Below are 16030 nucleotides of genomic sequence, written 5' to 3'. Positions count from 1 at the left end.
AAGTCAGGGTCATTCTACATAGACAAAGTCAAGTCGAAAGCCATCATCCCCTCTGGCAGACTGCCACTCTCAATAGACATTACTTTTGTCTAATCCTTCCTTTTTTAAAATCTTACTCTAGAAGCTGAGCTAAAGGTGCACATTTTGAGAGGTCAGAGAATTCAGTTTGCAAAGGACTGTGCATTCTACCTGCATGATTGAAGCTGAAAGGGCTATGTGATTATATTTTGTGTGTTCACTGAAATCTTTAGAAGCCATCGTTCCCAGTAAATGAGACAAAGTGACTCTCCCGCCTCATGACAGCATGGCTTAATTTAACATTATCTTATTTTGTATTTTTTGTTAGAATTAGACTACCTTTCTTCCCCCTTTCCTCAGGTAGCTATACTAGACCTACATTTTATTTCAATTCATAGCAGCTTTTGCAAGAAAGATTTTCTGTGAAAGGAGTTAAATGGTCCATTTTTTTTTCCCAATTATTTTCAGTAAATTCCTGCTGTTCCAACATTAAATAAAATTTGGTATTAATGAATTCTGTCTGTAGGTGGCCAATTGCATTTGGTATTACACTTAAAAAGCCACAAGCAAACATGTCTCTCCTTTAACCTCTCACCAACTTTTTCTCCTCTAACCTCTCACCAACTTTTTCTCCTCTAATTTACATATAAGTGATAGTTTCATTACAAAGCAACTAACTAACTGCTGAAGTTACTATAGCCTTTTCTTTATTCCAAACATTCAAACACATAGATTTCCATCCGTCCCCCCTTCAGTCCCCCAGAAGAGTAGAAATCTGGTACTCTGGTAACTCTTCTGGAAGACTGAATGCAAGATTTTGGAAGGCCCTTCAATTATATGCAGTAACACTGAAATAGAACAGCTGAAGAGTTTGCAGTATAGCTGTCTCTTGGCAGTAATAATTTATTCCAGCTGAATACTAACAGCAATCATTTACTCTAACTGAATGCAAACAATCCTTTCTTGAGACACAGTGCCATTATCCTTCTACCTATTGCCTGGAGCAAAGTCAATACAGTGCTTCTAAAAATAATATTAATAATAATAATAAACCAATCCTTTTTTAAAATTACATGCTGCAAGCTAGTTTAAAGTTGTGTATTTTGAGAGGTCAGGGAATTTAGCATGCTTCTGTTCTGCAAGATACTGAGCCTGAGTCAATAACCCTGAATTCAGCTCAGAGGCCAGTGTCACTGACAAAACCCACAGCTTTACTACATTACTACTTTCCGTAAGCCTGCTTCTGCACTAAGACCTGACTGTGCCATCCGCTTTGCCACATACTCGGGTTATTGTAGGAAGATCTACTATCAAGGACAAGACTGCTATAAGCCGCACCAATCTCCACTGTCTGCTTGGTTGGGAACCAAGATCTCAAAGCTTAAATATATGCCAACTATACCAATGCATGAGTTTGTTTTGGTTTACCTTTTTAAAAAAAAAAATAAATAAAACCCTTCAGATTTAAAATTTCTTAGGTGAATTTCCAGCTTTCAAGCAGTAAATTCACCAGGACAAACACGTGAACTTCTCATGACTCATTTTTAATCTCAGATATTTCTGTCAATTCAGGAAATAAAGATATTATTGAAATATCTATTAGTCACCGTCATCACACGCAGGAAGATTCAAATTAGAGCTGTACTGTAGAAAGAGTCAAACAGACCAACAAAGGAGGAAAGAAATCCTTTCACATGAGCAAAGTAGGATTTTACATCACTGGTGAAGAAGCAGTTTATGCAACTACCAGCGAGTCACGGTGCTGTAGCGCAGGTACAACACATACATCAAAACCACCTATACATTCTGGTGCACGAGTGACCCTTAAATAGCCAACTAATTTACCAGGTGGGACAGGAGTTTTCTGTTGGAAAACAAGCCATGTGCTGTGCTCTTTCCTAACTTAAGGAAAGTTTAGCTTGTATCAGCCATACCAATTAATCTATTTCTGCTATTGCCAGCTATAAATCTAATTTACATTCTGTATTGCATGAGAGAGAAATACATTTGTTCTTATGCCTTTCAAAAAAATACAGTATGTTCCACACTGGGGTGGTAAATAGCTCATTGCCTAGTTAACCATCCATGAGCACTGATATTGTCAGTATTCCAGGCAGTCAGGCATGCCCGATTCAGGGCTGTTTAGAAAAGATTTGGAATAACATTAAGTAAATAAATGCAGCACTTCATAAAACATTAATGATTGTCATAAGCAATAGAAAACATTATCACATAGAACAAAACAATGGGATTAAAATGCCCACAGAGAGAGATGCAACACCAGTTTTGTTTGCAAACTAAATATGCTTTGGAGATTTATTTTACAATGGTCGATAAAGTAAGAAGTTTGACAGGTGGCCAAGTCGGGGCAGCCTTTTTTCAAGTTCTGTCTGACTGTGAGCCAGGTAGGAAATAGCCTGCTTCATGGATGAGCACTCCCTTGCAGGGCTTTTCCCTATAAATGTGAGTTACTGGTCAATAATAGGAATAAGAGGGTTCATAGTCCTGGATTAAAGTAAATAAACTTCTTGAGAGGAAATAATGGCATTTTCCCTTCCTTTTGGCTAGTTAAAGAAGTAACTTTTGTTAAACTATAGCTTGATAAGCAATACCAGTTTAAGATTAGTTTCCTGAGAAGGGGAAAAAAAAAAAAAAGATCAGTTAGAAAAAAAATTAGCTCTATCAGGTTACTGCCAAAAGCAACATAGCATTATTATTAGTAAGCCTATTTTTGATTTTATTGTTGATGACCCATCTTGCAGAAAATGATATGCAATATGCAGAATAACATGTGTAACTCCTTCTCAATGGACTTTATAATCTAAACGAAACAGACAATGGAGCTAAGTTTGCTAACGGAATAACTGAAAATGCCCAAATAAGTATGACTGATATAATCAACTAAACATTAATGCTGCTCAGCAACTAATATGAATTGGTGGAACACACAGGAGGAAGGTTCTCTCAGATGGAAGAGGTAATAGACATGAAAGAAATCCCAGTGACTTGTTTTACAACAAAACAGTTCTGTCAAAACCCAGACAAGATACAGACAACCTGTGACACAAGAGATCTGCCAAGTAGAATAAAAAACTGGAGGGAAAGAATACAAGAAATTTAGTTGGCAGGGTATTTTAGCGTGCTTTTCAACATAAGCAACCAAATGGTGACGGGTAAGGCTGCGGCAAGAGATTAACAGAAGAAAGTGGAATGACAATGGATTTAGATATATGTTAAAGGTGCTAATCTGGATTTGTGTTCTAGCTCTACTGCAAAATTTCTCATAGCCTTGAGCCACTGCCCATCTCCATGTGGCCTACTCTAGAAATAAAGGCAGTTGTTCTTCCCTACCCCCAAGTTCCCATTGAAAAGTAATGCTTTATTTTGTTGTTTTCCTTCTTTTAGGTTCTTGAACTCTCTGGTAACATACATCTAATAAGTCACAAGATCCAGGGAATGATTTCACAAGTGCAGCCAGTCCATTTCCCTCAGAATATTACTTTTTTTTTTTTTTGGGGGGGGGGGGGGGGGAACATGGGAAAAAACCCCAAACCCTAAAACATACACAGCTGCCACTTTCATTTCATTAAAAATTTCTCAATGTTCCTCATTCCCTGATGGTTAATAGATATATGCTGTGATAAATCACTACAAGAAAATTAACTGCTTTTCATTTGTTACAGCATTTGCATCTGAAAGAGAATTAGGTGTTTCTGTATAAAGAGGGTAAGGTTTTGACATGGAGAGCTTGTTCGCTTAATGGTTTTGGGTTGGAGAAGAGAGTCCTACACAACTTACTTTGGAAGTAATGAGGAGAAAAGTATCTTTGTTTTTAAATTCAGGTATCATCTTTAATTCTTCTATTTTATTTTCCTGAGCAGAAGCTGTGCAAAGCTGCAAAACAGGCAACTGGAAAACACGTAAGTTTTAGGGAGGTTAGAGCGTAGTCAAAATACTGTAAGAGAACCACTAGAAGCAGGGCACTTTTCTCAGAAGCAGGTGGTGGTGTTCCTCTGTGTCCAAGAGCATTATCATCAGGAAGTACCACATGCCATACAGTTGTGTAATACCTTTATGAATTCAGGCACCCTCCTCTATGGTCCTTATTATAAATTGTTAAAAACCATGAGACATTCCTCATCAATATTGATTTGTCAAGCACAGTGTCCCATTTACTTCATTATACCTGGTAACTAAGGATCTAAATGGTCAGTAGGTGAGAAAGAGCTACGGTGAATTGATAAACTAGGTCCTGTCCTGGTCATACGCATCTCACCATGCTGACGGGCTACGTTTGATAATGCTTCTTATCTTAGGTCCTTATGTTTATTTACCATAATAGTTCAGCATGCATTCAAATTAAAAAGGACAATTTTGTCAAGGTCAGTATGTTTCAGACTGTGGCCTAAATGCTCAACTTCTTGTCACTATTTTCCCTGTTAAAACCACAGTTTAAACAGAAGCTCAGCATTTCAGAAACTTGAGTCATCACCAATTTTCTTTCCCCTCAAGGGTGGATCCTTCACTTTTCCCATTGGCTAGCACTGACTCATTCTGTACTTCTGTTATTCCTATTTTTCCCCGTCCTTAAAAACATTAACTGAATGTGAATATTGTTTAGGTGGAGGTTTTCAACCCCAAGAACATCCTCATGAAGCTATACATCCCATTTTTATGTGGATTTTTTTTTCCTTTTGCTTTTATTTATTGTACTTGCTTTATTAGTTTAAATTTAAGCCACTAAGTACTCTAAGCTTTTTCTTTCCTACAGCTCATTCTACAGTAACATCTAACTTAGAACCTCCTCTGGTCACAAACACAATATGGGTTTTGCCTAACAAAGACAAAATTTGGTCCAGTGGTGCACAAACACACTCTCTAGGGTCTAAACAATTTACATTGGTGTTGGTTGGTTTTGGGTTTTTTTTGTTGGTTGTTTTTTTTTTTTTTTATCAGTCATAATCAGTTCCCCCTTACTGAAATATTAGTGTTTCACATTTCAAAGTGCTTTGCAACACAAGTATAGGTTTCTCAGTACAAGTACTAAGAGTTTAGTACGAGTACTAAGTTCAGTCAAAGCATTTCTAGCTTGGGTTTATTTGATTTGTTACCCAGTAGATATCTAGGTAATATAAATCCTTTCAAATCAGGTATAGTATCTTGCAGTATAAATTACTTTTACAGCTAGTGCAAGGTTATTCATTCTCATTTTGTTTAGCTTCTGGGATCTCAGGGAAACATACTGTTAGCATAATTTAATTTCTGATTCTGTGAACACTGACATAAATACTAAATCTCACAAATTCCAGTGCTATAGTGTACTGTGAATCTTTTTTTAAAGCAGGTAACTCTGGTTAGAATTTAACTAAGGGGGCTGGAAATAAATTTTTAAAGAAATAAGGGGAGTTGCATTTGCTTGTTTGGGTTTTTTTTTGTTTTGTTTTGTTTTTTAAACAATTTGATGAAGGAAAACCAAAGGAAAATAAAAGAGGGTGACAAAACATTATCCAGTGCAGTACACAATCTACATGAACAGTTGAGGGGCCAAGATTTTAATCAGAAGAATTAGAGATGAAGAACAATTTATTCAACACCGCAGAAGAGGCAAAGCTCAACAATAATCATGTTCACTTTAATGCATAACTCCTCACACAGTAGCTATTGTACCATAAAGAACTCTTCAGTGAAGGGGTTCCGTAGCTTTTTTTTTTTAAGTTAGAATTTAAAAATCATTATGTACCTCATATGATGTACAAAGTAGAATCCTGTGGGTTTTTTCCACATAGAAATAATGGACACATGGAAAGAAATTAAGAAACTGCCTACTGAAGAGCATAAATCTATATAATTAGGATATGCATACCACAAAGCAGACACTCAGCTGCCAGAAAGCAGTGTAGATCCACGGAAGACAGCTCAACTACATTTACATCAGTGGAAAATCAGCACTAAAATATTAATTTTTAAAGGTTGAATGCATGGTAGTATGCAGACAAGACATCCCACATTCTTTGTGCAAAGGAGTACTAACATAAGGAATTTTCTAACCACCACCCTCCAAAAAAAAAAAACCCAACCAAACCATGGAAAAACATCCTTTCCACCGCTTGCAAGCCAAAAAAATTACTCCAGCTTTCATGAAAAATATTGTTCTCAAACTCCTTAGAGAAACTTAAAATCCACATTTTCTAAAATTTACTCTCCATTTGGTACAGAAGCAACTTCTCTCCACCACCCCATTTTCTTTCTGCTTCTACTCACAAGTCCCCCTGGAATTAATAAACGTTACCTACCAAAGGTGTGTCTCAATTTGACTCCAGGAAAGACATGGCATTCCAAATTTTAATAAATTGTTTGTCAGATCAAATTTACATCCACAAAATTTTACCAAACGCGTTGCGAATCTCTTATCTTTGGAAAGTCTCAGTCAGGTCTGCAGCATGCCTCTGGCAATGATTTTTTCCTTTTTTCACCACATATTTTAGTTCATGAAATGTATTTTGGGTCAAAACTTTTTAAAGAGATTTGTTGAATAAAATCTTTATTTCTAGGCATCTCCCCAAACCTACGCCTCCCGGCTTATTTCAGATAAATTAACTTAGCATTTGTCTGTGACCTCTCTAAGGTTTCCTGCAAGTTTCCTACCTAAGAGGTAGGGAGGTGTCAAAAAACAGTTACATCCCACTGGTGATGTTAAGTCTCCCACTTCATGACTGACGGCCTCTGTGATATCTGCTTCTGTTCAAAACTGAAAACTTTCCTTCTTTCTCATATATTGTTTGATCACATCTACTTGGGGCACACACATTATTCCAGTGAAGACATACAGGCATCAGAGGGGCAATCACCTAAATAATCACGCAGTAGAAATCTAAAACGTGGAACCCATAGCAATGTATTAAGCTACTGCTGGGGCACGGTGAAAAGGGCAGGTACCTTGAGGACAGGGACACAAAGTGAGAGTACCGTTACTTGTAAGCAGAATGAAATATGCACTCCAAAATACATAAATGTCAAAGACAAAGTTACAGTGGCCTGAACTTGTTACATGTTCTTGAAATCGGTAAAGCTAGAAGGCATATGCTAATAGTGCAGTGAGAATCACATGCTAAGGCTAGAATGCGTCACTGCTATCAAACAATATTAAATGCTCAAACTTAAGTATGGAGAGTTCTGTAATCACTGGCACGAAAAATTCTGGTTTTCAGTAATTTGTACTTTGTAACTAACTGTCTTTTCAAAGTTGAATTGTTCTAATTCTGTAGTGGGAGTGCACTCTTGATTACACATCAAAGAGTTCACACGTGAAAATACCAGTGATGGCAGGTTTGATCACTGTTTATGTTAAGGTTTATCAGTCAGCATTTCTCATGCTTCATTGTTTCATTTAGTAAAGGTATTTACAAAACAATTCATTCTTTAAGACCTGTCATACTCAGACAGAATTAGCTGGTTGCTTCACAATGTCTCTAATATGGATAATATGGATACACAGGATATAAAATGTATAGGCATTACTTGTTCCAGAAGCAAAAGAAAAAGGATCCTAACCATGAGCAGCTGACAAAACTCCTAAAGACTCTCACTGCTGCCTTCACTGTAAGTGATTTACTCCTATGAACCACTGCTAAATTTATCACCCTTTTAATGGACAACCTCCTTGCCTGCACAATAGCTGACAAGCTTCACTTTGGATCAGGATAATCATACCTAAAGTTTAATATTGGATCTTAACAGTGCACATCTTATAGGTCATTTTTCTAGTCATATAGTTGATTTTTCACAGAATTATTTTTATGCTAATTTGATACATATCATCTTGAATGTCTTATTTAAAAGTAATGAATAATTTTTTCCAAAAAAGCAATAATTACCAATTTATAGATAATTAATTGCAATTACAAATTAGGATCAAAGACTCCCCAAGCAGAAGTCATAAAAGTCGTTGAACATACTCATTTTCATCAGATCATATTCCCACTTACAGTATGTAAGCTTGGTGACAGCTGCCATCACTCCGATCCTGACTACACTGATTTGAAAAGGAAGTACCAGAAATTAAGTTTTCTAACTCAAAGTTACCCCACCCTCTGAATATTCATATTTATCTCTAAAATTTGTCATTTTTCTGAAAGATGTTATAATTGATTCTGCTCCTGCCATGTTTATCACAACATGGCAGATTCCAGAGGAAGAATTTTTAATATCTATCAAGAAATCATATTTTCGTTGCTCATTTTACAACCCAAGTGTACTTTCATTTATGGCTGACCAGCTGAAATGAAAAAAAGACTAAGGAGTTGAACTGCTAGCTCCCCTCTTTCTGTCCACTGTCAGAGCAAATAAGCAAGTCTAATTCACCACAGTATAATCAATTAAAGATCTCTTAATGACACAGATGAAAATTAATCTTTCTTAAAAAAAAAAAAAGTGGGTTATTTTTCTCAGCAACTTAAAATGAACACTCGGTAAAATATGCCAAAGCCTCAAACTTTGAATTTTTGGAAGATACAGTAATCTACAATAATAAAAGTCACACGTTTGCAAAGAAGAAAAACCAAACAGTGGTTCCCAAACTAGAAGCATACAAAAATGTGGACCTGCAAACATAGAGACCATTGCTTAAAAGTTTGGCTCAAACCTTTCAGGTTGATCACTACCAGATTCATTAAAAACTAAAGATTTGTCTCTAATGGAGCTTGACTTCATTCTAACGAAATCATTGTAGTACCATTTAAAACATAAAAGGCATTTAGGGAAATTGCTCTGTATTGCCTTTGGTATTAAAAATTATTCCACTTTTACACCCAAGTGATTGATAGCTTTCGTTAATGTAGGGGAAGAGAGGCCACGAATCTAGGTGCTAGTAAGCTTTCCTTCTTCCTCCTTGATTGCCATTTCCTGGTTAGAGTTTCAGAACTTCAGCAAACGGAAGTAATTTTTGTAAACCCATTTTCAAACTATTTACAATAACAAACGGACTTTAATTTTTTTATTGTTAATATGTCTTTGTTTGCTCTATAAAAATAATGGCACTGTGCACACAGTCTGATATATTTTACCTAAATCAGACTACTGAAAAGTTCCTCCTGATAATTAAATGGAATGTAATAGCTTTCTAACTAAATTTAACCTTCCCAGTCTCCAATAGAAGTAATTTTCATGATTTAATAATCAAATGGAAACAATTTCACTGCATACTATCATGAAAACTTTGCATACATAGATGTTGACATTTTACAAAGAGAAGCTTGAATAAGCAAATATAATTTACCTGAACCAAGGTTTTTTTCGTTGAATACAAATTCGATCTTTATTAAAAAACAGTCATTTCTTATTGGGATGAATGGCACTTTGCTTTTGGTTTTAATTTTTGCAATACCTTCCTGAATGTTTTCTAATCCAGTATAAGATTCAGTTATATCTCATTAGCAGATAATTTTGCACTGCAGTTTGATACACCTTAAAACTCCAACTGGTATTTATTAGTCTGATTTGTTTCCGAGATAGTGAAAGTTTCATTAAGTTCGCAATTAGTGCAATATATTATATAGGTTTGTGAGCTACTGACTTTCATCTGGTACTCCACACTTTCTCTGACTGTTCGATTTGCTTTTCAGCCCTTATTTTTTACCCTTCACAGATAACTTTTCTGTAAGTCTCTTGGTGTTTTTCATGCTTTTACTCCTGCTTCCATGACCTCTACTGGTATTTGCCTTGTATTGCACCACATATTTAGCTTACTAAATCAACTGACATTGTACAGGACATGGCAAAGATTTACATATTTGTCTTCTGTTATTGAGAGTCTTTGTGTTAAAGGCTCCCCACACCACACATCCCTTTTACTCGAATTTTCATGTATAAGGTGACAAAACTGATGGCATCTCTCTATTCTTTGCAATGATTCTGTATTACCTGTCCCTTGTCTAATTCTGAAGCCATTTTAACCATATAAACACCACATAATAATAACAATGAATCTTTCCATACATATCATCCTCACCCTTTCGACACTGGTGTAAAGCAAAATTCCAATTCTGGCTTTCTAGAAGTTTTCTAAGGAACTACTGATTATGTTCTGATCGCAAAAACTACTGCTTCATATCCAGTGAAAGCCCACAGCATTGCTATACTAGGGAGTAGCGTAACCCTTGATGGTGTTTCATCAGCAGTGAAACAAACCACTGATAAAACAGACAAAAAAGGGTTCCTTTATAGAACAGAGAATGAACAGACAGAGACAGTGCATGACCTTGAAAAAAAGCCAAAAAATTAGACATGTAGGTGCCAAGACCTTGCCAGAAAGTAATTTGAAATAAGAAAAAGAAATTGTTGTTGCCTGTTTTTAAGAAGGCAACAACTGAATTATGTTCCTTTGAATTGTCTATATGCCAGATCAATCATCTATTTACTCAGTCTTAAATATTGCTACTTAGGCAAGAAGTTTTTTCAACCTAACTGATAAGAAAAGAAATTGAAGGCGTACAGGGAGGTGAATGGCAGATACAGAAGAAAACAGAATGGCTAGGTTAGAAACTAGAGAGAAGTGATTAATTGCAGAAAAGTAAGATAACGGGATAGCACCAGGGATATACGTACAGGCATAATATTCCCAAAAATCAATCGAGATGGCCTAACTCTGTCTTGCTAAAGGCACAGGAAATTCCTCCAACACATTTATGAAAATGCAGTGCTAATCACATGATTCTTAGATATTGATCTGTTTCCTTATTTAAATTTATAATATCTACTGGCGTAAAACCACGTAGTCTATCAAAAGGCTACTGACTAAGATTTCAGGTGCACTAAGTTCGGTTCTATTACTCGTGCTTTAGACAAACCATTTCTTTTCCTGGTGCTGCTCTTTACCCTGTTGCAGACCTGCCCTTGTGATTTCCACTTCCCCACTTCTCACCTAAAACGCAAGATTCAGGAGAACTGCATCTTCCTTGTGGCTATACCTCACCCTGAAACACACTAAAATTTTCCATGAGCGAATTCTGGGGGAGCTAAAATACTGACTTTTTAAAAATCCAAAGGAAGTTTGTTGTAAGGCTACCAGTTAGCTCCATCCACTAGTTGTAATTATACATCTACGTGCAATTCTCTTTTTGCCCCCAGATTTTCTATAGAATCTCTTAAAACTCACTCCATGCAGACTGTTTCTAAAATGGATGATAGTGATATTGCCTTTCATCATTTAAACTCAATCTTGGTGTCAGATCTGCCTTACCACTGGTTGACATTATCTTGTCCAGTTGGGTTCATCAGTATTTGAGGTGATACGAAATCGTAATAATAATCAGCAGTTTGAGAATCAAATACATCACATTTAAAGGAAGTTACTAACAATAATTTCCTACAGCAAGAAAATACAATCTCATTTGAAGAGCAATACTCTAGTATGTAAAGAATAAGCGCTGTTTTAGTGATTCAGTGCTTAGGTTACAAAGCCCATTTTTAAGCATTCAGATAGATACTTTAAAAAAAAAAGTTGCTATTTTTGGTTCCTGTCTTAGATTAGCCTTTTTTCTTGCTTGAAATGCAACTGTAGAATTTTCTACTCTGTTCTGCCATGTACACACACACACATCTGCTATGTGTCTGCTAACATATGGTGTTTCACTAATTAATTGCTAGCTATCAGCCAGGCTCCTACTGCTCATATCAAATGTGAGTACCCTCCAGAATGTTTCACAATAATGATCATTTCACAGATTCACTGCAGTAGCCACTGTATAGTCAGAAAGCAGTTTTCCATGAGAGAAATACAATAAGTATGTCATCATTTCAAATCTGAGTCTGTTGTTTTAATATCGCAGGTTCACTGTTACATAACAGGAAACCATCAGAATAAGTGCATGCTAATAAATACCTGTAAATGGAAAAGCTGTAGTAGTTCAGCAACCTCGTTCCTCTGATGAAAGCAAAAGCATGGACAACACTGGGACAAATCAAGCCCAATAAACTTTCAAGACAGCTTTTTAAAAGGGATACGGCTTAGCACTTGGGTTCTTTTTTTTTCCCCTAGTAAATAAGCTACTGAAATGCCCATGTTTTATTTATCATTAGACATAAAAGTTATTTCTGCATAAGCTTTCAGGTATTGTACACTGTCAGGTGGCTCTTGCAGTTCCCAATGTGAAGTAGATTTGGTGAAGGCAAGAGTTCACCCTTCAGCTGTGGGTCACCTTCTACTAGTGGGTTCGTCTTACTGAGCAGCAGTTCCAGAGTTACTTGTTAAGTGACATGGCTGGGAACTCACGTAGCAGAGCACAAACATCATATGCCAGCAAAATGTGACATTAATGTACTGGAGGAAGCATGACCTTCCTTATACCTTCTCAACCATGCATTTTTCAAATCAAGGCACAGGTACAACAGTAACTGCCTGAAACACTAGGGAGGGGAAGAAACATTTGAGGACTCCATTCATTGGAATCAAAAGTGAAAGTTCTGTTTCCTAATGTATTTTTGGAGACCATCTCATATGTGTCTCTTGCTTATGTGTTTAGGTGTTCGTGGCACTTGGGAACAATTTAACTTCTTCTGAATTGACCTTACAGGTGATACCATGCCTGTAATATTAACCTAAGAAAGGGTCCATGTGCATGTCCAGGTATCCACACACCCATGCACATGCCCAGAGACCTGCATGCAGCCAGCTATCTCATTATATTCAGGTTGTTTCAACATGAGACATCAAGTAAAACTACAGCTTCATCAAGATTTTAATTGACTTGGCATATAAGATTTTGCAGCTCTGCCTAATGTATAGAAGGATCTGTTTGAAACTGAGCAGGCAGTATGGGGCTAATCTTCATATATGCAAACATTTCAGACAATCAACAAAGTAGCTACTGACAAAAAGAAAAAGCAAAGCAACACATCACCTAGATAAGGGTTATCAAAAGTAAGTCAAGAAAGAGTACTGAAGTCTATCAAGCCATTATTCTATCTAATACCATAGATTAGTATGAAATGAAAGAAACAGTTCAGAAGTACTTCAAAGGAAAACACGTATGGAGTTTTAATGAGTAAAGAAAAAAACTTGATAAGCAAGAATTTTCCTGCCCGCATACTGCATCAATTCTTTGTACTGCTCAGTCATAGGAAGTGTGGTATCCCAGACCTGAAGGGCAATGAACAGTAAGAAGCCATGACCACAGTACTGACACATTATGGAACTGTAAAACTATGTGTTGGTGTAATCCAACACAAAAAGAACATGAAGTAATTATCTATGGACTTCAGACCCCAGAACTGCATGAAACTTACCAGTCACAGGGTCAAAACAGAACAACTTTCCAAAAGTGAGAATGAATTCCAAGATTAAACCTCCAAAATTGAAGGATTTTTGTCCCTAGGGAAATACCATACTCTTCATGAGAAAAAACATTCAACCCTACTGTCTGCTCCTCAACACCTCACTGATGTGGTTACAGGATAAAGTTAAATCATGAAAAAGACTTGGCACTATTTTTTAATATAAAATATTTTTCATTGTGTAAGAGTCTTTGTGTCTATATCTCGTTATGACAAATTCTAGCTAAATATAAACTTTACCTACTTACAATTGAAGGTTTTATTAATAGAAGCATTAAGATGACTTTAATGGTAGCATCAAGGTTATAATTATGAATATTTTATGACTAAACAGTTTTCACAGGGATAATAAGATAACCAAAACTATTATTTAATGAAAAGCAGTGAATTACTGACAAGTAGGAGAACTGCCTTTCGAATTGGAATACAGCTACTGAATATAATTAGTAAGTCACAATAGTCTCAAAGAAGCTTTGATATTTGTATTGTTTTCCTTTAAATGATGTAAATCCTTTGGCAGCTAAGTAGCAGAATACACAGATAAGAAGTGTGACACAAAGAACTGTCACCTTAGGAAAGGGCTTAAGAATTGAATGGAGAGGCTGCTTAGACTGTAGGAATGTGAGCACGCTCTTATCCAAAGATCACATTTACTTTGAGTCCAACTGCATCAAAGACAGTATGTCAGGGAGGTTGAAGAAAAGGAAGAAAAAAGAGAAACACCAGCCTATGAACTAAGGCCTGTTCACTGTGGTAAAACAACAAGTGATTATGTAATGGAAGAACAGTAATGCCCACAATCAGAAGCACAAGTTCAGGCACAATAGCAAGTATGAATGAACTGCAGTTCTTTCCATACCTTCTGATGGCTACAGGACTGGTGCCACAACCAGAGGTTGGACTACTTAGACCACGGGACTTGCTTTGAGAAACCTGGTCTGCTAAGGGCTGATGGGGTCGATCTGTTAGAGAGGAAGAACATCTTTGGTCATAGACTTGCCAAGCTGGTAAAGCGGGTTTTAAACTAAAGTTGCCAGGGGAAGGGAACCTCAATCCATCCTGTTTGATTTTGAAAATTTAATGTTTGTTCCTGTTTTCTAGCTCCATCTATTGACATGCCATTAAAAAGTCCCATCTAAAATCCTTTCCAGCCTTTGACAAAGAAGGGTGCTACCTTTTATGGTAATCAGAAACAAATGAGAGAGAATATAAGATGAAAATAGATTGGTACTCTGTTTCCATGACTTGCTTGTTAATCCTTGATAATACAACCATGATAATATAGGAAACATACATCCACCACTGATAAAAAGCACTGGCTGCTATACACACAAATAATAACAAAGATTCAAGTATATTGAACATAGTTTTCAGAGAGGGCATTACAACAGAAAAACAGGCATTTTTTTAAATTATTCATGTACTTTGTGCGACAGGTATCCAGGTCCATTGTCAATGGGGGAAAATTTTCTGATGGGCTAATTTTGGTGAAGTGCAATAACAGTTGGGTTTGTAGCAGCAGAAGCACACTTCCTGACTTTGCTTTTATAGAAGGATACCAATCTTGACTAAAAATCAATATACCAAGAAAAAAAAAAAAAAAAAAGCTGTGTTCTTCCTCTATCTCAATTAACTGGTTTCAGTAGAGACAGTGAACTGTAAGTGAAAAAAGCTGTATTACTCCTCTTGCTGAATATCAGAGTTAAAACTAAGGCAATAAACGGCAGGTGAAGTTGCCCTGGGTTAAGGGGTTATTGAACAGAGAAGTGGACAGTCAGTTCCCTATTCCCATAACAATGACATGAAGAAGTGCTAGTGAAACAATCTCACCCTACCTCCTGAGGGAGGTAGACCTGCTAACAGCATAGCAAAACACTGAATTGTGAGGTGCAAATACAGACCAGGAAATATCCTTTAATAGGTGCCACAGCCATCTGCCTAGTTATGGTCCTTTTTAGCTTGACTGAGGACTTGGTTTGGTAGCTTGGTTTATCTGAGGTCTATTTAGTTTCCAGCCAGACAGTATTAGTATCACTTTTGTTCTGAGCAAGCTGCCATTTGCATTTAAACTATAGTAATGCCTCCAGAGGCAATGTAAAGTAACCATTTGTAGAGGAACACTAATTCAGACAGAAAGCTCCTCCTTGCTCACCATTGTTGTGGAGATGCATCTTCAATTCTCTCCAAAAACCTTATCAAACTGATAGCTTTGGCATGCTGCAGTTAACAAACACTGTCTGTTTCAAGCCAGGGAAGGGCAAGAGTTTCAGAGCCTCATGACTTTGTAAGAACAACTACCTTTCAAATCCATCTAGTCTACAGTAAAGTGATTCAATTATAATATCTCGTCTAACTGAAAACTGGCATAAAATGCAGCATAAGAAGAAAGGCTGTCTGAAGTGAACTCAACAGAACTGGTGCTGAATTCCTCAAAACTCTGAAATTTTATGAGAAATACATCCTTATGCTCCTTCAAAAAAAAAAAAAACCTAAGTCATATAGCTGTACTTCCCTGCAAGAGTGCAGAATGAACAGGAGTCTAAAGCCTCACTAACTTTATAACCTAACTCTATATATTCATATCAGCAAAATTATAGCACTTGTACTGTAGCCCCACAAATTGCCCTACTAAAATATAAACAGCATGTTCTTCCAGTTCTGACTGTGAGAACCTTGTAAGAGG

This window comes from Larus michahellis, chromosome 11 (assembly GCF_964199755.1).
Source record: "Larus michahellis chromosome 11, bLarMic1.1, whole genome shotgun sequence".
Classification (NCBI taxonomy): Eukaryota; Metazoa; Chordata; class Aves; order Charadriiformes; family Laridae; genus Larus; species Larus michahellis.
This window is presented reverse-complemented; position numbering follows the sequence as displayed.